The sequence below is a fragment of the Tachypleus tridentatus genome, chromosome 13, assembly GCF_004210375.1.
Source record: "Tachypleus tridentatus isolate NWPU-2018 chromosome 13, ASM421037v1, whole genome shotgun sequence".
Classification (NCBI taxonomy): Eukaryota; Metazoa; Arthropoda; class Merostomata; order Xiphosura; family Limulidae; genus Tachypleus; species Tachypleus tridentatus.
In genome coordinates, this window is record NC_134837.1 from 262,258,477 (window position 1) to 262,283,434 (window position 24,958).

The 24,958-nt window shown below is 33.0% G+C and overlaps 2 non-coding genes across 2 annotated transcripts; both read right to left on the bottom strand.

Annotated features, from left to right (window-relative positions):
* Nucleotides 1–411: 411 nt before the first annotated feature.
* On the bottom strand, nucleotides 412–482 carry TRNAH-GUG (transfer RNA histidin (anticodon GUG)). The gene has a single exon. It is a non-coding gene; the product is annotated as a tRNA-His (tRNA).
* A 2,681-nt stretch (nucleotides 483–3,163) lies between these two features.
* TRNAH-GUG (transfer RNA histidin (anticodon GUG)) lies at nucleotides 3,164–3,235 on the bottom strand. The gene has a single exon. It is a non-coding gene; the product is annotated as a tRNA-His (tRNA).
* Between the last annotated feature and the right edge of the window lie 21,723 nt (nucleotides 3,236–24,958).

Below are 24,958 nucleotides of genomic sequence, written 5' to 3' on the forward strand. Positions count from 1 at the left end.
CAGTGTGTATGAAGATTTTTTTAAGATCATGACGAGGTAATGTTATGAAAACACGTGCTACAAAACAATTTTTTATTCAGAATTGGAAAGAAGAATTTCGATTAAATATTTATCTTTCTTTATTCTGTACAATGAAATAAAAGCTAGAATTTATTGGATTGAGGTGTTATCTCATTTACAAAGTTCTTTATTTCTGTTTTATAATGTAAAAAGTGTTAATTTTGATAAATATTTTTCTTTGGCGAACACGAGCCAACAGGTGGATTTTTAAAGGTAAATAAATTGTGTAAGATAACATCACGTGATAATTTAGTCAAACCTTGATATTCGTTTTTAAACGACAAATGTTGTAAGAGATTACGTATCTGTAATGTCACCCTTAAGGTTTATTTTGGAAAAAGTAAACGTTTTTGCCGTGACCAGGATTCGAACCTGGGTTATTGCGGCCACAACGCAATGTCTAACCACTAGACGATCACGGCAGGTGTGAATATGTTTTGCGTTTTCTTCTTTTTTTCATAGAATTTGTAGCGGGTAACACAAGCGACAACCACGATGCAAATGTGTTTCAGTCAAGACTAATGATTCAGAACAAATGTTTAATTTCATCACGTGTATTGTCTCAGTTTTACTGACGTTTGGAGGCTACTCTTATCTTGTTAATGGACTAATTTAAACCGTTCATTTCACACAAAAATCACCATATACATACCTGTTTTATATAATAACAAAATAAATTGTGAACCGATGGTTTAAGTATCGTTTGATTTTTGATATTTTTAATTCTCCTTACCTATAGATATTGGGAGATTTACAATTAAAGTCTTATAATGATCTGAAGTGATTATTACCTCACGTTTGACATGTGTTAAACGTGTAATGATAAAAATAAAGTATTTCACCGTACATATTTCTTAGTGCATTTCATTGCCATTAGAGATTTAAATGTGAGCAAAATTGAGAGTAGAAAATGACCTTCACGTTTGAAATTTAAACTAAAGTCTAAAATGAGTGAGTTATCTGATGTACGAAACGTACTAATCCGTAGTGCGGTGTGTGATTTACAATCTCACTTTAGTCTGAAGTTTTTCTTTTCTTCTCAGATTTAAAAATTATAGAGCATACGAAATGTATGAAAAGTGAAGAAAAAAACGTCATATAAATGTATGTGTGTGTATCAAGAATAATAAAGTTTTATTTAGTTCATCATCTTGATGAAGACGTTTCGCCGAACTGGTATAGGTGAAGTAGTTAGAGTGAAACGTGAAATGGAAACAAAGATCTAAGTTACATAATGAGGAAGACTTGGCTTATTTTCTTCATAATCACATTTATGCTTTATAGATTCACAATAATAACGGGGCCAAGTATTTCACTTCTTTTTAAATTTTCTCTTACTTAAATTTGTTACATAGTTTCAGTATTTTCTTTATGTGATTTATTTAGTTTTTTATATAAAAGAATGGATTGTAAATACTGTAGAATTTTGAATGAAGTATGTGACAAGACGCTATCGAATCCAAATTGTGGAATGATAACTAATCTTCACATAAAGGTTTAAGTGTTGTACGGACGTGACAATCAACTCCTCAGTATCGGTTGAAAGTTATTGTTCACTGGCTTCTTCATATTAGGTCAGTAAATCAAATATAGAGACAGCTGAAAATTTCACTTATAGTTTCGTAGTAAATACAATATTCTAACCAAAGGTTCATGACACTCTTACGAGTACAGAAGATGTGCTACGCCTGAATATGTATTTGTCTCTTTCAGGTCTCGAATTTGCGTTATTACTTTCATAACCAAATATCTTTACCACGAGATGCTACGAGAAACAAAATTTGAGGAATTATTGAGAATTACTTCGTCGAATTTTGGCCAGTTTTATTGGATTAGCCGCAAAGATATTTTCCGCAGGAAAACACATTGACATACAAACCCTTGGACATGCTCATTGTTAGTAATTATAGTGGGTCAATATGTCATAAAAAAGCATAATATTGTACGAACAACATTCTCGTGTTGCAGCCACTTTCAACTGCACTTAGTGCAATGACACCTTTTACATGTGCAAAACCGCGATATAGGCCAAAATTGTCTATATTGTCCATTTGAATATCTGGGTTTCGTTCATTTTTTCAGCAAGAAAGTACGATTTTGGAAACAAAACATGTACTACTCTTGCGTAGGCCAAGATACATAGGCTTTGGTAGAAAGATATGTCCTTCCAGATCCTAAATATTGATATAGTTAGTTTAAAAGGTTTCAATTTGTCCATGTCAGTATTGTCTGGTGAAGACATGCTGTATGAGGCCACGAAAGTTTACTTTTTAATTGTTTAGTTTTGCGAGTATATATTTTCTCATCATTGTCTTTGTTATCGTCATGACGAATATTTGAAAGAATTTTCAGTAAATTATTTGGGAAAATTTATATGTGAGTAAAATGTCTATTTTCTATTTTATTTTATCCCCATATTTTTGTGCGTGCAACGAGGACCTACTTTTGTATTATAAAGTTGGTTATATATAATTACCCTAAAAAACACCTAATCTGTTAGCTGTCGTCAAGATTACGAAATAGTCATATTCTTCGTAATAGTATTTTAATATATTTCTCATGATAACCGTTTACGTATTACTAAAAATTATGAGATAATAATATAAAAAATTAATTGTAAGGGAGTTATTTTGATACGTTTTAAGAAATAAACTTTTCTTTGCAACAGTTTTTTCACAATATGGAAATTATTGCAGTGTGTATGAAGATTTTTTAAGATCATGACGAGGTAATGTTATGAAAACACGTGCTACAAAACAATTTTATATTCAGAATTGGAAAGAAGAATTTCGATTAAATATTTATCTTTCTTTATTCTGTACAATGAAATAAAAGCTAGAATTTATTGGATTGAGGTGTTATCTAATTTACAAAGTTCTTTATTTCTGTTTTATAATGTAAAAAGTGTTAATTTTGATAAATATTTTCCTTTGGAGAACACGAGCCAACAGGTGGATTTTTAAAGGTAAATAAATTGTGTAAGATAACATCACGTGATAATTTACTCAAACCTTGATATTCGTTTTTAAACGACAAATGTTGTAAGAGAATACGTATCTGTAATGTCACCTTTATGGTTTATTTTGGAATAAGTAAACGTTTTTGCCGTGACCAGGATTCGAACCTGGGTTATTGCGGCCACAATGCAATGTCCTAACCACTAGACGATCACGACAAGTGTGAATATGTGTTGCGTTTTCTTCTTTTTTTCATAGAATTTTTAGCAAGGTAACACAAGCGACAACCACGATGCAAATGTGTTTCAGTCAAGACTAATGATTCAGAACAAATGTTTAATTTCATCACGTGTATTGTCTCAGTTTTACTGACGTTTGGAGGCTACTCTTATCTTGTTAATGGACTTATTTAAACAGTTCATTTCACACAAAAATCACCATATACATACCTGTTTTATATAATAACAAAATAAATTGTGAACCGATGGTTTAAGTATCGTTTGATTTTTGATATTTTTAATTCTCCTTACCTATAGATATTGGGAGATTTACAATTAAAGTCTTATAATGATCTGAAGTGATTATTACCTCACGTTTGACATGTGTTAAACGTGTAATGATAAAAGTAAAGTATTTCACCGTACATATTTCTTAGTGCATTTCATTGCCATTAGAGATTTAAATGTGAGCAAAATTGAGAGTAGAAAATGACCTTCACGTTTGAAATTTAAACGAAAGTCTAAAGTGAGTGAGTTATCTGATGTACGAAACGTACTAATCCGTAGTGCGGTGTGTGATTTACAATCTCACTTTAGTCTGAAGTTTTTCTTTTCTTCTCCAGATTTAAAAATTATAGAGCATACGAAATGTATGAAAAGTGAAGAAAAAAACGTCATATAAATGTATGTGTGTGTAACAAGAATAATAAAGTTTTATTTAGTTCATCATCTTGATGAAGACGTTTCGCCGAACTGGTATAGGTGAAGTAGTTAGAGTAAAACGTGAAATGGAAACAAAGATCTAAGTTACATAATGAGGAAAACTTGGCTTATTTTCTTCATAATCACATTTATGCTTTATAGATTCACAATAATAACGGGGCCAAGTATTTCACTTCTTTTTAAATTTTCTCTTACTTAAATTTGTTACATAGTTTCAGTATTTTCTTTATGTGATTTATTTAGTTTTTTATATAAAAGGAATGGATTGTGAATACTGTAGAATTTTGAATGAAGTATGTGACAAGACGATATCGAATCCAAATTGTGGAATGATAACTCATCTTCACATAAAGGTTTAAGTGTTGTACGGACGTGACAATCAACTCCTTAGTATCGGTTGAAAGTTATTGTTCACTGGCTTCTTCATATTAGGTCAGTAAATCAAATATAGAGACAGCTGAAAATTTCACTTATAGGTTCGTAGTAAATACAATATTCTAACCAAGGTTCATGACACTCTTACGAGTACAGAAGATGTGCTACGCCTAAATATGTATTTGTCTCTTTCAGGTCTCGAATTTGCGTTATTACTTTCATAACCAAATATCTTTACCACGAGATGCTACGAGAAACAAAATTTGAGGAATTATTGAGAATTACTTCGTCGATTTTTGGCCAGTTTTATTGGATTAGCCGCAAAGATATTTTTCCGCAGGAAAAACACATTGACATACAAAACCCTTGGACATGCTCATTGTTAGTAATTATAGTGGGTCAATATGTCATATAAAAGCATATTATTGTACGAACAACATTCTCGTGTTGCAGCCACTTTCCACTGCACTTAGTGCAATGACACCTTTTTTACATGTGCAAAACCGCGATATAGGCCAAAATTGTCTATATTGTTCATTTGAATATCTGGGTTTCGTTCATTTTTTTCAGCAAGGAAGTACGATTTTGGAAACAAAACATGTACTACTCTTGTGTAGGCCAAGATACATAGGCTTTGGTAGAAAGATATGTTTTTCCAGATCCTGAATATTGATATAGTTAGTTTAAAGGGTTTCAATTTGTCCATGTCAGTATTGTCTGGTGAAGACATGCTGTATGAGGCCTTCAAAGTTTACTTTTTAATTGTTTAGTTTTGCGAGTATATATTTCCTTATCATTGTCTTTGTTATCGTCATGACGAATATTTGAAAGAAATTTCAGTAAATTATTTGGGAAAATTTATATTTGAGGAAAATGTCCATTTTTCTATTTTATTTTCTCCCCCTTATTAATTAAGCAGTGTAAGACTAGAGGGAAGGTAGTTAGTCATCACCACCCACCGCTATCTTTTGGGCTACTCTTTTACCAAAGAAAAGTGGGATTGACCGTCACATTATAACGCCCCCAAGGTTGTTGAGGGCGAGCATGTCTGGCGCGACTCGGGCGCAAACCGCGACCCTCATTTTACGAGCGCACGCCATAACGTCCTAGGCCATGCCAGGCCCAGCTTAGTATTTCAAAACTTACTATTTAAATGACATATTTTGATACTTAAACAGCAAATTATTCAATTTCTTTCTTTTAATAAGAGCTTAGTTTAAAATCAAATGTTTCCTGTTAAAAGAATGAATGTGTCAAATCGCTATAATTAAGTTTTTAGAAATTTTTTGTGCTATTTGTCAGCTGGTGTGCTTATAAGTGACATCTGCTTGCCTTTTGAATAATGTCGGCGTGTTACTGAGTTGTTGAAATACTAATGGTTATAGTTTGAAGAACAAATATTTTGAAGTAAGTTATTCTAAAAAGTTTTGAGAAAGTTCTAATGCTGTTCTTATCGAATCCTTATCTTTAATGTAAACACCTCGAGTTGATTTGTATGCCACACTTCACCACTCTTTCACATTGATGTATAGATTAAAATGTTTCAGTTGCTATGCACGCGCGATTGAGCAAACTTCGTGCTGTTTCGATGAACGTGTTTAGAAAGTTTGTAAATCTGTTGTGGTGCTTTAAAAATCGTATAGGAAAAAAAAACAACCGAGAATGAGTTAGTTGAAATATTTGGCTCTAGCATTCAAGAAAGTATGCTTTAGGTTAGGTTGGAGAAAAATACAACTTTCTGTCTGTCATCTGGAGAAAAAGGGTGATGGAGACCTGAAGATCAAAATGATCAACATTTAATGTAAGGTATTAATCTACAAAGAAATGTTGAAACTTCAAAATGCGAACTTTGTAGGAAACAAATGGTTAAAAATGTTATGAAAAACAATAGGAACACGGGTGTCAGATGTGGCACTATGTCGGTGAAAATATGATACATCTCGTCTGAGCTTCAAGACGAACAGAAAGGCTCAAAGGTAGATCGAAGTGATGAAACAGTTGTAAAGAGACCAAAAGGAAAACGAGAAAAATTAGCTGGACGAAAGAATCAGAGAATGAAGAAAACAGAAAATTTAAAGATCAGAAAGAACGAAGCAGGTAATTAACAGAGGAATCACAAGAATGCAACATTAACAGAAACATTACAAAATCGAGTATAAAATCGAAGAAGCTATTAAAGATTAGGACCTAAAGATTGATGTTGCAAAAGATCTATGTGATGTATAGAAAGATTATAATAATATTAAATAAATAAAAAAACCCATCAAAAATGAAAAGATATTTTACCAAATTAAGAACATCAAAGAATCGCATGGAAAGTACAGAAGTCTTAGAAAAAGATCAATAGAATACTACAGAAGTCTTAGAAAAAGATCAAAGGAATACTACAGAACATTGAAAAGTTATAAATAACTTCAACAGCAGGATGAAACATCTTTAAACTGAATTAGTAAAATCATCCATATCTCTCTCTACAATAACTTTAGACACAAACATCTAGACACGAAATGGAACTCTATGACTTTAGACACTAACATCTAGACACAAAATGGAACTCAACACGTACTTCTAAACATAAAATAAAAATAATTTGGTTGACGCCCATCACCGCATCATGTTTCCACCTATGAGTGCAGAACCTTCTTAAACTACTACAGGTGCATGAATAAATCGCGAAGCTACAGAAATTAGCAGACCGTATCAATAAAGTTATCCAATCAACATACTATGACGGAAAGATGACATAGAAGAACGTTAGCCACACTTTGGAATAACTTTGCATTCTTGAAGTTGTGAACAAGGGCTATTAATTTTGCTGCAGACATAAAAGGACCAGATTTAATAATATTAATCAACCTTGCTAAAGAAAGTCATAATAACGTTTTGTAACGATTTTAAAGCTCATAATCTGGTCCTTTGTTTTACATATTGAGGTCCCTACTTTGTAAGTGAGAGACTCTTATAATGCATCTACAGTCCCAACCAAGAAAACCTGATTTGTGATAGAAGGATACAAATAATGAACTCTCGGATTAACAAAGCTAAAAGTTTGCACGCGCGAGATTGTTCAGTGGTATCACATCTCGAGCTATGGACTTTCTGATACGCAGCCCGGACAAGTAACTACTAAAAATAAAACTGTGGTGTAAAATATTAAACAAAAACTAAAATCGATTCATTTTTTATATTTAAATGTTCACATCGAAAGCTGTTAGGATTCTGCAGTTATTTTATAGAAAAGTTTTATTATTTTATACAAACTCAAATAACTATTATGTGCTATTTTTCCCAAGGTCATAATTAATTTTGTAATACATTCTAAAGGCATCTTATGATCTATTAACGTGTTTCATTGATTAAGACGTGGTTAATAATAATAGGCCCAGTATGACCCGGTTGTTAAGGCGCTGAACTCGTAATCTGAAGGTGGCGAGCTCGAATCTCCATCATACCAAACATGCCCGCCCTTTCAGCTATGGAGGCATTATAATGTGATGGCCAATCCCACTATTCGATGGTAAAAGGGTACCCCAATAGTTAGCGGTGGGTGGTGATGACTAGCTTTTTTCCCTTTAGTCTTACACTGCTAAGGTACGGACCTTTAGCGCAGATAGCTCTCGTGTAGCTTTGCGGGAAATTAAAAATACACTTAAAAGTACTGATAAATATTAGTTGATTTTGTGTGTTTTTCTGGGATTCTCATCCATAATAAAGCATATTACTCCTCAACTTGTTACATCAGAGTTTTTAGAGTGAGTATTGAATAAAATATCTTAGTTGTTATTCATTTATTAACGATACCTTAGTTGTTACCCACTTATTAACGATATCTTAGTTGTTACCCATTTATTAACGATATCTTATTTGCTACCCATTTCTAACGATATTTTAGTTGTTATACATTTATTAACGATATCTTAGTTGTTACCCATTTAGTAACGATATTTTAGTTATTACCCATTTATTAACGATATCTTTGTTGTTACTCATTTATTAACGATACCTTAGTTGTTACCCATTTATTAACGATATCTTTGTTGTTACCCATTTATTAACGTTATCTTTGTTGTTACTCATTTATTAACGATATCTTTGTTGTTACCCATTTATTAAAGATATCTTAGTTGTTACCCATTTATTAACGATTTCTTAGTTGTTACCCATTTATTAATATTATCTTAGTTGTTACCCATTTATTAACGATATTTTAGTTGTTACCCATTTATTAACGATATTTTAGTTGTTACCCATTTATTAACGATATTTTAGTTGTTACCCATTTATTAACGAGTAGCTTTGTTCTTTGATAAAGTATTTGATTACCTTAACTGTGCTAGAGCTGTGGGTTTTCGTGTGGTTTTACTATCTCAACTATTAAAACTGTGGGTTTTCGTTCGGTTTTTGTACCCTAACGATGAACTCTGACGAGTAATTACAAGCACATTTTAATAAACTTTACATAGTGACAAGAAATGTTGTAAAAATTGTATCCTGCTATCGTAGCTGTACAATAACCACTTGTTAAGTGGCACAAGTGTAGAATCAATATACTTACGACGTGAAAATGTTTGTTTGTTTGTTTTTCGAATTTCGCGCAAAGCTACTGGAGGGCTCTTTGCGTCAGCCGACCCTAATTTAGCAGTGTGAGACTAGAAGGAAAGCAGTGAGTCATCACCACCCACGGCTGACTCTTGGGCTACTCTTTTACCAACGACCGTTACATTATAACGCCCCCACGGCTGAAAGGGCGAGCATGTTTGATGCGACAGAGATTTAAACCTAAGACCCTCAGATTACGAGTCGAACGCCTTAACCCACCTGGCCATGCCGGCTGCCGTGAAAATGTCTTTATTACCTACAATAACTGTAAGTTAGTTAAGTACTTACGTCAATAACCTAATATCAAAGTGACAATCATGTCGACAGATGGCACTGGCAATTTCATTTAAATACAAATTTATTAGCTTAATATTAATAACCTTTCAAGTTGCTCTGGGGCCTATTAGGTCCCACTTTTCGTAGGAGTGTTAAACTTTTTCCTTTATTCACTTTCGGTAAACCTTGAAAACCATCTATTTTCGGGTGTTTACTATAAGAGACATATCGTACAGATCGCAGGAAAGGAAAGATTGGTTTGTTTTTAATTTTGTGCAAAGCTACACGAGTGCTATCTGCGCGAGCTGTCCCTAATTTAACAGTGTAAGACTAGAGGAAAGGCAGCTAGTCATCACCACCCTCCGCTAACTCTTGGGCTACTCTTTTACTGACGAATAGTAGGATTGATCGTCACATTATAACGCCGCCACTGCTGATAGGGCAAGCATATTTGGTGTGACGAGTTCGACCCTCAAATTACGACTCGAGCGCCTTAACCACGAGGCCATGCCGGGCCAATAATATAGAAGTATACTAATATTCATTCGTTTTAACGAATGTGTATGTTCGCCAACAGAGAGGAATGCGTGCTAGTTTAAATTTTAAATGTTCTGACGTAAAGCGCAAAGATGCCCAATGAGTTGTTTGTGATACGCCTCCTACCTGACGCAATAATCGAACTATAAACTTCAGAAGAATAAGTTTTCAAACATACTGCTTAGCCACTAAAGACTATTATTCGATTACAATCCAAAGTTAGTCTTTCCAATGACCCACTTGGGGACATACTGTTTCGAAAAAAACACACAACGCCATTATTTAAATTTGGGTGAAAACGTTTTAATATATATATATACCTGTTAATATTTATTTTCAACTGAATGATATTAAATTGTCCGTTAATTTGATATTTGTTCATCATGTAATAACATTTTTTTCATTTGTAAGTAGGTGAGGTTTGCCTACTCTCTCTTTATATTCTCTTGAGTATTATACACAAATTCCATTGAAAATTGTCAAAATATTGTTCAGACGCAACATACCAACTAAGTATAGGAACTGAGGACTAAAAGACCAGTTTTCACAAACCTTTTGATTAAGATTTGCAGATGAAAACTATATTTTAATTTGTACCCAAACCAACATTGTTTTAAAACTTCAAAAAGCGAGTGAAAGTCAAACCCTCTCTAAGAACTAGTAAAAAACTAACTAGTTTTGTTACGTTAACGTTCTTTACCGTTACTGTAAACACACACACATATTATTAAATTTATCAACATACACATTTATTAATAGCGAATCAAAGAAACCACAAAAAGGAAATGAATGTGTTGGAATGTTTGTTGTTCAGCGCAAAAGTGTGTAACTGGCTACCTATGATATGCCTAACGCCTGCAATGACTCCCGAACTTTACTGTCATAGAGCCAGCTGTACGCTTACCGTTGAGTTATTACACTTAGTGTTGTTGTTGTTCAATACAGAGCTACAAAATGAGCTATATTTCTGCGTTCAATACATGGATCAAATCCCGAATGTTAGTATTATTAGTCCATTAACTTACTGCTGATTCACCAGGGCGCAGTGTTGGGACTATTCAATACAGGTTGTACACTGTAAATATGATTCTTGATTCTCAGATAAACAATACCTTTGCAGCTCAAAGCTTGCCTTCTAAAGGTATCCTATGATGTCTCAAAGAAACAACAACGTTTTTAAGGTTATCGCCGGTAGGTGTTAAGAACAGAATTCCCGAGTCTTGAAGAAATAACCGCTAATTTTGCTTTATATTCAGTTGTGTACTACGTTTTCGCGTAACAACAACAAATAAAACTCCTTGTAAGGGCCCACTATGGGAAGGTTTGGCTTGGATTTTTGGACCTTGGAGTCTGTATACTTACTGGGGGACTTTTGTCAAAGGTACTTGATAATATCCCAGATATTTATCTTCTAAAGGAATATGTTTTTACTTTTATTCATTATTTTTAAAATCTACTTGAAAATGTTTTCACTCATTAAATAAAGTAGATCACATTTTACGAGAGTTTTAGTAAATAAATGTACAAAAACCTTCGGCAAACTATGAAATATAGCACCTTTGGTGCCTTGTGTCACAAACTAACACGTGACGACACCTAATCTATACTATTGGTGCCTTGTGTGAAAATATAATGTGTAACGAAAGCTAATGTACACCATTAGTGCATTGTGTCACACACTAACTTGTAACGACAGCTAATCTATACTATTGGTGCCTTGTGTCACAAACGACATGAAAAGACAGCTAATATACATCATTGGTGCATTGTGTCAGAAATTAGGATGTAACGACAGCTTATACAACTGATGCCTTGTGCCACAAATTCACTTTATAACTGAAATGTAACGACAACTGACGTACATCATTAGTACCTCAATGTCAGTTCTAAAACATTTATAAGTTACATGTAACAACAACTACACATCATCAATACTTTCGTACAGATTGTTATGTGGTTATGTAACGTCATTTATAATCAAAATAAGGCATTTTATATGTCTTGTTCTTTAATACAACACCAGGTGGACACGATTTGAAGACTACAGTTTTATTTTCTGTTAGCTACATTAGAGTAACGCCCACCGTGGCTAACTAGAAGTGTCTAATTTGTATTTTGATAATTCACACATGATATAAACGTCTGTGTACGACGACAGGATACTAATCTCTTTTTCTACCAGGCAGTGAGAAACTGCAAAGAATAGTTAAGAGAGAAGTAGGTAGGTGGTGTTCCAAGACTGAATGATTGTTAGCAAGTAATTGTCCAGCCCGGCATTACCAGATGATTAGGGCATTTTACTCCCACTCTGAGGGTTTCGTGTTCTAATCCACATTCCACCAAACGTGCTCACCTTTACAGCCGTGGGAGTGTTATAATGTGACGGCCAATGACACTATTCATTGACAAAAGAGTAGCCCAAGATTTGGCGGTGGGTAATGATGGCTAGCTGCTTTCCTCTTTTCTCACGCTGCTAAATTGGGGTTAACGCAGATAGCCTTCTTGTAGGTTTGTGCAAAATTCAAAACAAACTAAAGAAGTAAATATCCCACCGAAATTTCATTTTACTCACGTTTCCTCTCTAAAGTGCTTTTATAGTTTACTGTTGCTAATAACCTTAAAAGGACGTTTCTATTAACACCCTAATAGGAATTAGCAACACATAGGATATGTGGAAAAAGTCAATGACATCTATATCTTTAAAATATGAAACAAGGATCGAGGAATGTTCCTTCAGCAACTGAAATGGAAATCTCGTTATGAGCTCATCTGTATAGATCGTTCTGGTTACTTTGGTCGTGTTGATATATTGGAAAGGACTAAGAAAGCTGTTGAATTCTAAGTGAAATCAGTTGAATTTCAAAGCGAAACAATATTTTAGTGGATCAGTGATACGTTTATCACTGATAAAACACAGCTCTCTAAACCGGGATTCAATTCACCACGGTGAACAGAGAGAAATGGTTTATTGTGTAGCTGAAGACGTCACTTACTGTCCTGAGAGAGTCGCCACCGTCTGGCTGATCAGAAACCAGGTTAAGAAAATCTTGTTGTCTGAACCTAGTCTTGAGAAGTCAGAAATGGCTGAGAACAGCTGATCTGTTCTCTCGTGAGGTCCTGTCTAAATGGTTAATCATGACTGTCACATTACCACCGACAGCCTTCAAAGAGCCTTTGAATCGAGAGTGACTTCCTCAGTATTGAGAAGTTCTGGTTGACCAGAGAAAATGGAGATCAGAAGGTTGGGTGCTAGGCCTTAACCAAATTCCTGATAGATATGACAAACGTTATTTAACGTTTAAAGTTATTTTAGTTAGACTGAGATGTAATACGAACATATTCACTGATTTAAACATTGGAATATTTTCTTATGCTAGATCCATGACTGAAATCAAAACGAATTTATTAACCAACAGGTGCGGAACCAGGGTTCTTATTTTAATTAAGGATGTCACAAATTGTCAAGTTTTATACCGTAATAGTAATAATAAAGCCCCCACTGTCTCAGTGGTAAGTCAGAAGGCTTATATATAAAAAAAACAGGTTTTAATACCCATGGTGGGCATAATACAGATAGCCCATTATATAGTTCTGTGCTTAACTACATAAAATCCATAAACAAGATAACAAATTAGCATATGTTCATATTATATGTTAAATACTTTTAGTTTCAATACTTATTGTGTGATATAATATTGTATTTTTCATTCTATCACTATTTTTAATAATTATTTATAATTTCTCCTCAAGGTAGTTATCCGTTACATAAAATATAAGTTATATATATATATATATACAGGTACATAACATACATCATAGTGGTTGTGCTTTACTAACTTAATCATAAGTAGATAAGATAATATTAAATATGTTTTACTCTGATTACTCACCGAGGGTCAATGTATTCTCACAATAAGCCCAGCATGGCCAGGTGTTTAATGCACTTGACTCGAAATCCGAGTGTCATGGGTTCGAATCCCCGTTACATCGAACATGCTCGCCCTTTCAGTTTTGGGAGCGTTATAATGTGACAGCCAACCTCACTGTTCGTTGGTAGGTTTGTAGAGTAGCCCAAGAGTTAGCAGTGGATGGTGATGACTAGCTGCCTTCCCTCTAGTCTTACACTGCAAAATTAGGGACGGCTCAGGTTTTACCTCCTGGTTGGGGGTTGTGCAGTAGGCTAACAATCTACTCACTTAAAAAACCAGCCTGTTAATGAATGCGCAAGCGATTGCGGCCCTATGTTCCTTCATGGAATCGAGAGGCATAATAAATAAATAATAATGTATACGTTTATATGTATATATTTTTCTCTACAAGTGGGTTTTCTCGTCATCACTGATATTAAAGCCCTGTTTTTAGTAGTACAACTCTGCAGATATAACGTGGTGGGGGCAACATTCAAGTGAACTTTAAATACGGTAAATTAACGTCCTCTGCTGGTAGAGCGGTAAAATTACGGATTTACAACGCTACAATCAGCGGTTCGATTCTCGTCAGTGGAGTCAGCAGATAGCCCGATGTGGCTTTACTATGAGATAGCACACGCTAAATTAGCACACCAAGGGAACTTTGGGGATCGAGGTCTTTCTTTAGTCATAAATTTAAAACAAAATGCGTTAATATAATATATGGAACGAAAATTTCACCGACCAATAGGGGGATTGACCATGAGTTTATAACGCCCCTACAAATAAATGGGCGAGCATGTTTGAGTGACAGGAATTAGAACTCGATACTCTCAGATTGCGAATCGAGTGCCTTATCCACTTGCCCAGCCACCACTGAGAAAGGAAGTGCTTCGTTCATGCAGACTATTAAGTAAATAATATTAATATAAAGCAGTGGAAAATATAGATTTAAGGAAAATTTGTTTTACTGTGCGTTGAAAAAGAAGAAAAAAACTGCATTGTAACAACATTTGTATTGTTTTGATCGTTTCGGATTACGTTCTTTTCAGGAGATTGTTAAGTGAACAATTAATCTGTGTCAAAAAGTATGAAAGAAATGATGTTATGATTAATTTAAAGAACAGGGAAGAAGAAAGGTACTAACGCATTTTATTGTAGACTGGATTTGTTCTTATAAACAGAAGCGTAACGTCGATCATTTCGCGTAACAACAATCGTATCTATTGTATTCAACGTTGAGTTAAGAGAGTTTTGTGATAAATGTATGTGTTTTACTTTCATCAAAGTGCCAACAACGTAGTGTTTCATTCTATAGATTATTATAATAATTGAAACGATCGCCCGTTTTGTTTGTTGTGAAACATGAAGCCTCACGATTGGTTGTTTCTGATGTGCCGTTCTGGTGATATATTCCTAAATTTTAGTAATATGAGACTTGAAGCTTACGGCTGAGCTAGGAGTGTGTGTGTACTGTGTGTTGCACAGGATTTCACTTGAAATCTATTAACGTATACCTATCAGGGAGTCCCAAGCATCACAAACACAAAACATTAATATAATGATATTACGTATATTGACGTAATAAGAGCCATGTGCACGTGAGACATTCATATACCGGTGCGTATCTTATGCTGTAAAATTAAAGTTATTTTGTAACAGACTTTCAAGCCCTGCGGGTCTACTTTATACTAAGAGCGAGGTACCGTAAGTTGATACTTGACTTTATATCAAAGGCAAAGTACCGTAAGTTGAGACCTCACTTTATACCGTGGGACAATAACATGTTATTGTTATTTTGGAATTTCGCACAAATCTACTCGAGGGCTATCTGTGCTTGCCGTCCCTAATTTAGCAGTGTAAGACTAGAGGGAAGGCAGCTAGTCATCATCACCCACCGCCAACTCTTGGGCTACTCTTTTACCAACGAAAAGTGGGATTGACCGTCATATTATAACGCCCCCACGGTTGGTAGGGCGAACATGTTTGGCGCGACGCGGGCGTGAACCCACGACCATCGGATTGCGAGTCGCACGCCTTACGCACTTGGCCATGCCAAACCCATCCATGGGCGAAGTACCGTAAGTTAATACTCCACTTTATACCAAGAATGAAATAGTGTAGGATGATATATGTTAAATGTGACACCTTCTCCTCTTTATTAAGAGTATTTTTGTCTGTTTTTTTTCTGTTTTGAACATGTAGCATCTTTGCTTGTTAAAACGTAATAAATTAGAAGATAAACATAAGAAGTTCTTTCCGTAATTTTTTATGCTGCAGAATAATAAATATAATATATTTATATATAAATAATAAATATATCATTAAAATATAAATACAAATGCAATATAAAAGTTTAGCAACTAGTACACATACGAAGAGAAACGCTTGTTGAACATAAGGTACGCATTAAGAGAACAGTGGAATAAGTTTGTTTTCTATCACATTATTCAAATTCATACATCGGCAGAACGTTTCTCAGGCTCTAACTGAATAGTGAGAAATCTTTCCTCTTTATTGGTTGTAAGCATGTTATTCAACTTCAAACTGTCATTTAAAAACACAGCTTTATTTCACTTTGCATGTGGGCACGACGTACCATAAGCTTAGAAATATTTGAATCCAAAACCCATTTAGAAATTATTGAAAAGTTTTCATACGCTACTGAAAGACAGGTGGAACCTCAATTTAACCTTGTATGCCAGCAGTCCTTGTTCTATTATTACAGTATCATACGTAACGGCTCGTAAAGTTTATACTTCTAACAACAAGTGGATCACGCGAATGCGAAACGTGCAGTTTTAAATGTTTCAAATCTTTCCTTTTAAAATTAAGGAACAAAAGTTACGTCATTGTGAAAGATAATTTGTTATAATTATTTTATTTTACACGAACAAATTGTCTTGTACATAAATACATCTTAAACAACGGTTATCCGATTAATTTTATAAAGAATATTATACGAAGTTTCCCAAACAACAAATTTCAAGCATCTGCCAATGTTCACACCGTCCCCAAATGTTCCCTTATCATCTCCCTTCCTTTAATTAAAAAAACAACTCTCGTCTCTAACAAAACCTTCTACCCTCAAATTCAGTTTAGAATAAAATACAGAACTAACCTCCGTATCAAACACCTATTCCAGTTCAATAATATACAGACTTAACCTCCGTATCAAACATCTATTTCAGTACAATAATATACAGACCTAACCTCCGTATCAAACACCTATTTCAGTACAATAATATACAGACTTAACCTCCGTATCAAACATCTATTTCAGTACAATAATATACAGACCTAACCTCCGTATCAAACACCTATTTCAGTACAATAATATACAGACCTAACCTCCGTATCAAACATCTATTTCAGTACAATAATATACAGACCTAACCTCTGTATCAAACACCTATTTCAGTACAATAATATACGCACCTAACCTCCGTATCAAACATCTATTTCAGTGCAATAATATACAGACCTAATCTCCGTATCAAACACCTATTTCAGTACAATAATATACAGAACTAGCCTCCGTATCAAACACCTATTTCAGTACAATAATATACAGACCAAACCTCCGTATCAAACATCTATTTCAGTACAGTAATATACAGACTTAACCTCCGTATCAAACACCTATTTCAGTACAATAATATACAGACCTAACCTCCGTATCAAACATATATTTCAGTACAATAATATACAGACCTAACCTCCGTATCAAACACCTATTTCAGTACAATAATATACAGACCTAACCTCCGTATCAAACACCTATTTCAGTACAATAATATACAGACTTAACCTCCGTATTAAACATCTATTTCAGTACAATAATATACAGACTTAACCTCCGTATCAAACATCTATTTCAGTACAATAAAATACAGACCTAACCACCGTATGAAACACCTATTTCAGTACAAAGATCAAGTACCTAAACCCATACGTTCATGATTTATGTATAAATGAACGAGTGGCGACTGTACAATCACGTACATTGGCAAAACTAAACGCCACTTAAAAACTAGTGTCTGTGGACATTTTGGAGTATATAACAGAACCAACCATCCACTACTTAAACCCATCCACTCAACCATTCGTACACATTCTGAAAACACAGGTCACAATATTTCATTTAACAGTTTATCTATCATCACCATAGCATCTTCAGACATTGACCTTTACAATAAATAAGTCTATTCACAGCTAAAGACCGCCTGACCCTAATGATTCACAAAGTTCTTTAGACTTAAAATTATTCTCAATTTTCACACGTAACTCAGTCACAGTGTAATATATACATACAATGTTTTATCCATTTTCTCTTTTCCTAATAACTAAATAAACTTATGATTATGTTATATAGTATTATAATCATGGTAGCAAACATCACTGTAACACAACTGTCAGTTTTCGCTAATCATGGAATAAGTTGTTCCGAAACGTTAGAACCTTATAAACAGAATGTGTTGTTAAACGTCTTCTTTATTAAACTCCGGTTTTCTCACGATGAATCAGTAACTAGTGTTATAACTTACTTGATAATAGTACTTCATTAAACTAAGTTCATATTAAAGTGATTTATTTATATTTGGAGTGTAACTCAATAGACATGTACAGAAGGGGTTTTTAAATGGGGACATTGATATTGGGTTAATTTACAGATACAGAGAACCTGTTCTTGTTGAATAAACTTGTTACGGCCCCACAGTTAGGGAACTCCTGTTTCCAACTCTCGGTATGAAGCTAAAAATAATGTAGTTTTCTATTATATTTCTATGTTTTTTTCTATTATGCTTATCTTCTCTTATGTCCACGATGTTGGCGTAACGTTAAAAAAAACCCGTGAGAAGCAGATCAAAAAATTCTAAGTCTGGCGCATTGCGTTGGTTATTCTCCTGAGTCAAGTTCTTTCTAAAAACGTTATTTGTACATATATTTAAGACACCACAAGACCATTCATTGTAATTATCTTCAGATAGAAATGCTACTCTGTCTGCACTTTGTTTAATGTTGATTGTTTTGTGTTGTTAGCATTGTATAAGTATTTAAAATAATCTATGTTTCCTTCTCTGGCCGAATTTCGTGAGGTGATATTTGGATTATGACCAAAAGTGTCGTTAATAGCGAGGGCACCCAACTGGGAATCAATACATCCTAAATTATAAGTTTTAATTTTGTGACGTTGCATAATCCAAGTTAGATCAAGTTATCCACATTATATACTTCGCCAAAGTATTAATGCTAGCCTATGTATGTATGTTGCTTTGATATTGAATTATGGGTAATTAGTTTAGGATCTAGTTTTAGTATTTACAGGCCATCGTCGTGTATTTGAAACGTTATGTATATTACGTAAATCACAAAACGTATTTTAGGATTATTTCACATGCTGTTTATGTTTAAGAAACGCACCTAATAGATTAGATTTATTTAAGATACAGTAAAATTGTAGAGGGTGCTGAGCTATGCCATCAACAAACCATAAATTTTCAACATTCTAGCCTCTCATTCTTTTCATTTCTTTATAACAGAAATATCAAACAATTTTAAATGAAATAGTTAATTCGAAATAACTGAAGGCACGAAACAGATTCCTCTTACCTCAGTAAACCTAGCCACCATTATTGTTACAAATAACTGAAGGCACGAAACAGATTCCTCTTACCTCAGTAAACCCAGCCACTATTATTGTTACAAATAACTGAAGGCGCGAAACAGATTCCTCTTACTTCAGTAAACCTAGCCACTATTATTGTTACAAATAACTGAAGGCACGAAACAGATTCCTCTTACCTCAGTAAACCTAGCCACCATTATTGTTACAAATAACTGAAGGCACGAAACAGATTACTCTTACTTCAGTAAACCTAGCCACTATTATTGTTACAAATAACTGAAGGCACGAAACAGATTCCTCTTACCTCAGTAAACCTAGCCACTATTATTGTTACAAATAACTGAAGGCACGAAACAGATTCCTCTTACCTCAGTAAACCTAGCCACTATTATTTTTACAAATAACTGAAGGCACGAAACAGGTTCCTCTAACATTAGTAAACCTAGCCACTATTATTGTTACAAAGTACGTTTAACCTCTGATACTAAATAAATATATATATATTGCTCTTACGTTTAGATTTATAATTACAAACCACATGTAAAACAGTATTTCTGAGTAATGTAATATAATAATATCTACCACACAGTGTATATAACATGCCGTCACACCTGAGAAGCCTTATACGTACTCTTTGGTTAAATACACTAATACATCATGTATCACATACACTTTTTTTCTCAGTTTCAGTGAATAATCAACTGATTACTTAAATAATACATCAAACAAAATGTCCCTAGTCATGTGTATTGTAGAACATTGCAAAATTAAAGTGGTCACCAATCCAACTTATATAAAATTCAAAATTCCGTATCATATATCGGTATAAAACAAATAAATAGATCTGGCGTGGCCTAGTGGGCAACAAATCAGATTTCCAATTCGTATTAGACATACGTCATATGGTATTCACTTGGATATATACCTATGTATTACACTTCCAACATGTTTCTATGTAGTTCTATTTTCATCTAAACATATGTATTGAACTGTGTTTTGTTTGATGTTAACAAACACTTTTCTTCTTTCTTTATGTGTTAATAAACCAGCCATACGTACTGGAAACAGTTAGGTCTAGAACAGCTTCTTTAATTTCAGTTTTTCTTCAGCTGGAAACTTGTGGAAGATAATTACTGTAGTAAATATTTCTATTTTAACAACAAATTTTATTGTAGAAGATAATTACTGTAGCAAATGTTTCTATTTTAACAACAGATTTTATTGTAGAAGATAATTACTGTAGTAAACGTTTCTATTTTAACAACAGATATTATTGTGGAAGATAATTACTGTAGTAAATATTTCTATTTTAACAACAAATTTTATTGTGGAAGATAATTACTGCAGGAAATGTTTCAATTTTAACAAAAGATATTGTAGTGGAAGATAATTACTGTATTAAATGTTTCTATTTTAACAACAGATTTTATTGTAGAAGATAATTACTGTAGTAAATGTTTCTATTTTAACAACATATTTTATTGTAGAAGATAATTACAGTAGTAAATGTTTCTATTTTAACAACAGATTTTATTGTAGAAGTTAATAAATACAGTAATTGTTTCCATTCTAATAACATATATTATTGTAGAAGATAATTACTGTAGTAAATATTTCTACTTTAACAACAGATATTATTGTGGAATATAGATACTGTGGTAAATGTTTCTATTTTAGCAACAGATATTATTGTGGAAGATAATTACTGTAGTAAATGTTTCTATTTTAACAACAGATTTTATTGTAGAAGATAATTACTGTAGTAAATGTTTCTATTTTAACAACAGATATTATTGTAGAAGATAATTACTGTAGTAAATGATTCTATTTTAGCAACAGATATTATTGTGGAAGATAATTACTGTAGTAAATAATTTTAACAACAAATTTTATTGTAAGATAATTACTGTAGCAAATGTTTCTATTTTAACAACAGATTTTATTGTAGAAGATAATTACTGTAGTAAATGTTTCTATTTTAACAACAGATTTTACTGTAGAAGATAATTACTGTAGCAAATGTTTCTATTTTAACAAAAGATATTATTGTAGAAGATAATTACTGTAGTAAACGTTTCTATTTTAACAACAGATATTATTGTGGGAGATTATACCTGTAGTAAATGTTTTTATTTTAACAACAGATTTTATTGTAGAAGATAATTACTGTAGTAAACGTTTCTATTTTAACGACAGATATTATTGTGGAATATAATTACTGTAGTAAATGTTTCTATTTTAGCAACAGATATTATTGTGAAAGATAATTACTGTAGTAAATATTTCTATTTTACAACAAATTTTATTGTAGAAGATAATTTCTATAGCAAATGTTTCTATTTTAGCAACAGATATTATTGTAGAAGATAATTACTGTAGTAAATGATTCTATTTTAACAACAGATTTTATTGTAGAAGATAATTACTGTAGTAAATGTTTCTATTTTAACAACAGATTTTATTGTAGAAGATAATTACTGTAGTAAATGTTTCTATTTTAACAACAGATATTATTGTAGAAGATAATTACTGTAGTAAATATTTCTATTTTAACAACAAATTTTATTGTAGAAGATAATTACTGCAGGAAATGTTTCAATTTTAACAAAAGATATTGTAGTGGAAGATAATTACTGTATTAAATGTTTCTATTTTAACAACAGATTTTATTGTAGAAGATAATTACTGTAGTAAATGTTTCTATTTTAACAACAGATTTTATTGTAGAAGATAATTACTGTAGTAAATGTTTCTATTTTAACAACAGATTTTATTGTAGAAGATAATAAATACAGTAATTGTTTCTATTTTAACAACAGATTTTATTGTAGAAGATAATTACTGTAGTAAATGTTTCTATTTTAACAACAGATATTATTGTAGAAGATAATTACTGTAGTAAATGTTTCTATTTTAACAACAGATATTATTGTAGAAGATAATTACTGTAGTAAATGTTTCTATTTTAACAACAGATTTTATTGTAGAAGATAATTACTGTGAAAGGTTTCTATTTTAACAAAAGATATTATTGTGGATATTTACTGTAGTAAATGATTCATTTTAGAACAGATATTATTGTGGAAGATAATTACTGTAGTAAATATTTCTATTTTAACAACAGATTTTATTGTAGAAGATAATTACTGTAGTAAATGTTTCTATTTTAACAACAGATATTATTGTAGAAGATAATTACTGTAGTAAATGTTTCTATTTTAACAACAGATTTTATTGTAGAAGATAATTACTGTAGTAAATGTTTCTATTTTAACAACAGATTTTATTGTAGAAGATAATTACTGTAGTAAATGTTTCTATTTTAACAACAGATTTTATTGTAGAAGATAATTACTGTAGTAAATGTTTCTATTTTAACAACAGATTTTATTGTAGAAGATAATTACTGTAGTAAATGTTTCTATTTTAACAACAGATATTATTGTAGAAGATAATTACTGTAGTAAATGATTCTATTTTAACAACAGATATTATTGTGAAAGATAATTACTGTAGTAAATAATTTTAACAACAGATTTTATTGTAGAAGATAATTACTGTAGTTGTTTCTATTTTAACAACAGATATTATTGTGGAAGATAATTACTGTAGTAAATGTTTATATTTTAACAACAGATTTTATCGTAAACGATGATTACTGTAGTAAATGTTTCTATTTTAATAACAGATTTTATCGTAAAAGATAATTACTATAGTAAATGTCTTTATTTTAACAACAGATTTTATTGTAAAAGATAATTTCTCTAGTAAATGTTTCTATTTTAACAACAGATTTTATTGTGGAAGTTTGTTTGTTTGTTTGTTTCGGAATTTAGCACAAAGCTACTCGAGGGCTATCTGTGCTAGCCGTCCCTAATTTAGCAGTGTAAGACTAGAGGGAAGGCAGCTAGTCATCACCACCCACAGCCAACTCTTGGGCTACTCTTTTACCAACGAAAAGTGGGATTGACCGTCACATTATAACGCCCCCACGGCTTGGAGGGCGAGCATGTTTGGCGCGACTCGAGCGCGAACCCGCGACCCTCAGGTGACGAAGCACACGCCTTAACGCGCTAGGCCGTGCCAGGCCCCAGTTATTTTTTTTGGGGGGAAGGGGGTATTGTGGAAGATAATTACTCTAGTAAACGTTTCTATTTTAACAAGAGATTTTATTGTCCATGCTCGATTCGTAATCTGAGAGTTAGGTTTCGAATCCCGACCACACCAAACATTCTCCTCTTTTCAGTCGTAGAGACTTTATAAAGTGACGGTCCACTATTCTTAGGTAAAAAAGTAACACAATGGTTGACGGTTGTTAGTGATGACTAGATGTCTTCCCTCTAGTCTTACAGTGCTAACTTTAAAACGTCTAGGGAAGATAGCCTTCGTGTAGCTTTGTGCAAAATTGAAACCAACTTTATTTTCCAAAATTATCACGTGTGATAATATTGCGCGGAAGAAAATATTCCCCAGAACTTATCAATAGTTAATAAACACAATAAGACGAATGGAGATTTAAGGTCTGACCTGTTTGTCACATTAGGAACAGTAACAAGAATGGAGGAAGAAGAATCTTCACATAATGTTTCCGTGATAAATGAGTCCCCAGAGGATGAACTGGACAATAATTTAAACTATACAATCAACAATTCCGCAACTAAGATGTCTTGAGGAGCCGAACTGACAGAGCCTACGTCAGTAGCCATCGAAAATGGTGTTTGGGATGTATGTAAATACCTATTCGGGCAGTCTTCACTCTCAGGGGTTTCTCAAATTGCCAAGTCACCGACTGTTTGTCGTCGTTGCATTTGGGTCTTCGTTTTCTGCTTGTGTATTGGATTTTGCATCTATCATAGCGTCAGCTTCGTGACGTCATATTTGGAGTATCCCGTCATTGTCAATTTGGACGTGGAGAACAATTTGGAGTTGAAGTTTCCTGCTGTCACTGTGTGCAAACTGAACGTGTAAGTTGAAAAGAAACGATTTATAAGGCTTTGAGATATCTTTGAATGAGCAAATACATAGTGTAAAGGTTAAAGGCTTAACATTAATGTGTATAGAGAGAGTAGAACTTCTTTTCGTGTGTAACCTTACGCGAATGTCTGCAATTCTCCCTCCGCTGTTCAATCTGAATATGAAGATAATTATATAAAAACACAAACTACAATAGTGTACAAAAAACATTAAAACATACATGACATTTTAATCATTCAGTTTCATTCCTATTTTTTTTAACTTTCCCTTCAAGAAGGTGTATAAAAGTAGTTCTTCAGAAAAGACTGAGATAATACTGAAAGTATTTGAGTTATATATAACACTGTTTGGCAATATAATTTTTAAAAACAGGGTTTGTGTCTTTTAAAAAAGTCACTTTGGGTCATCTGCGCTAATCGAACGTAGAGCTCACTAAATTATCTAATTGGTTATCTGTGCTGTGCCTGCTGCGAGTATCGGAACCCGGTTTTCAGTCCTCAGACAAACATCTAACCTAATGAAGAGTTCAGATACGAACGTCCGTAAATTTACCACTAACAGACTAGGTTAGAAAAATAAAAACAACTCTTCGATTAAGGTTTTATTAACTTTTTGTATACAAATATACCCCCAAAAATATAATGGAAAAATATCAGACTAACAAAACTTGTGCATAGAAAGCATCTGTCAGGTTATTAAAAC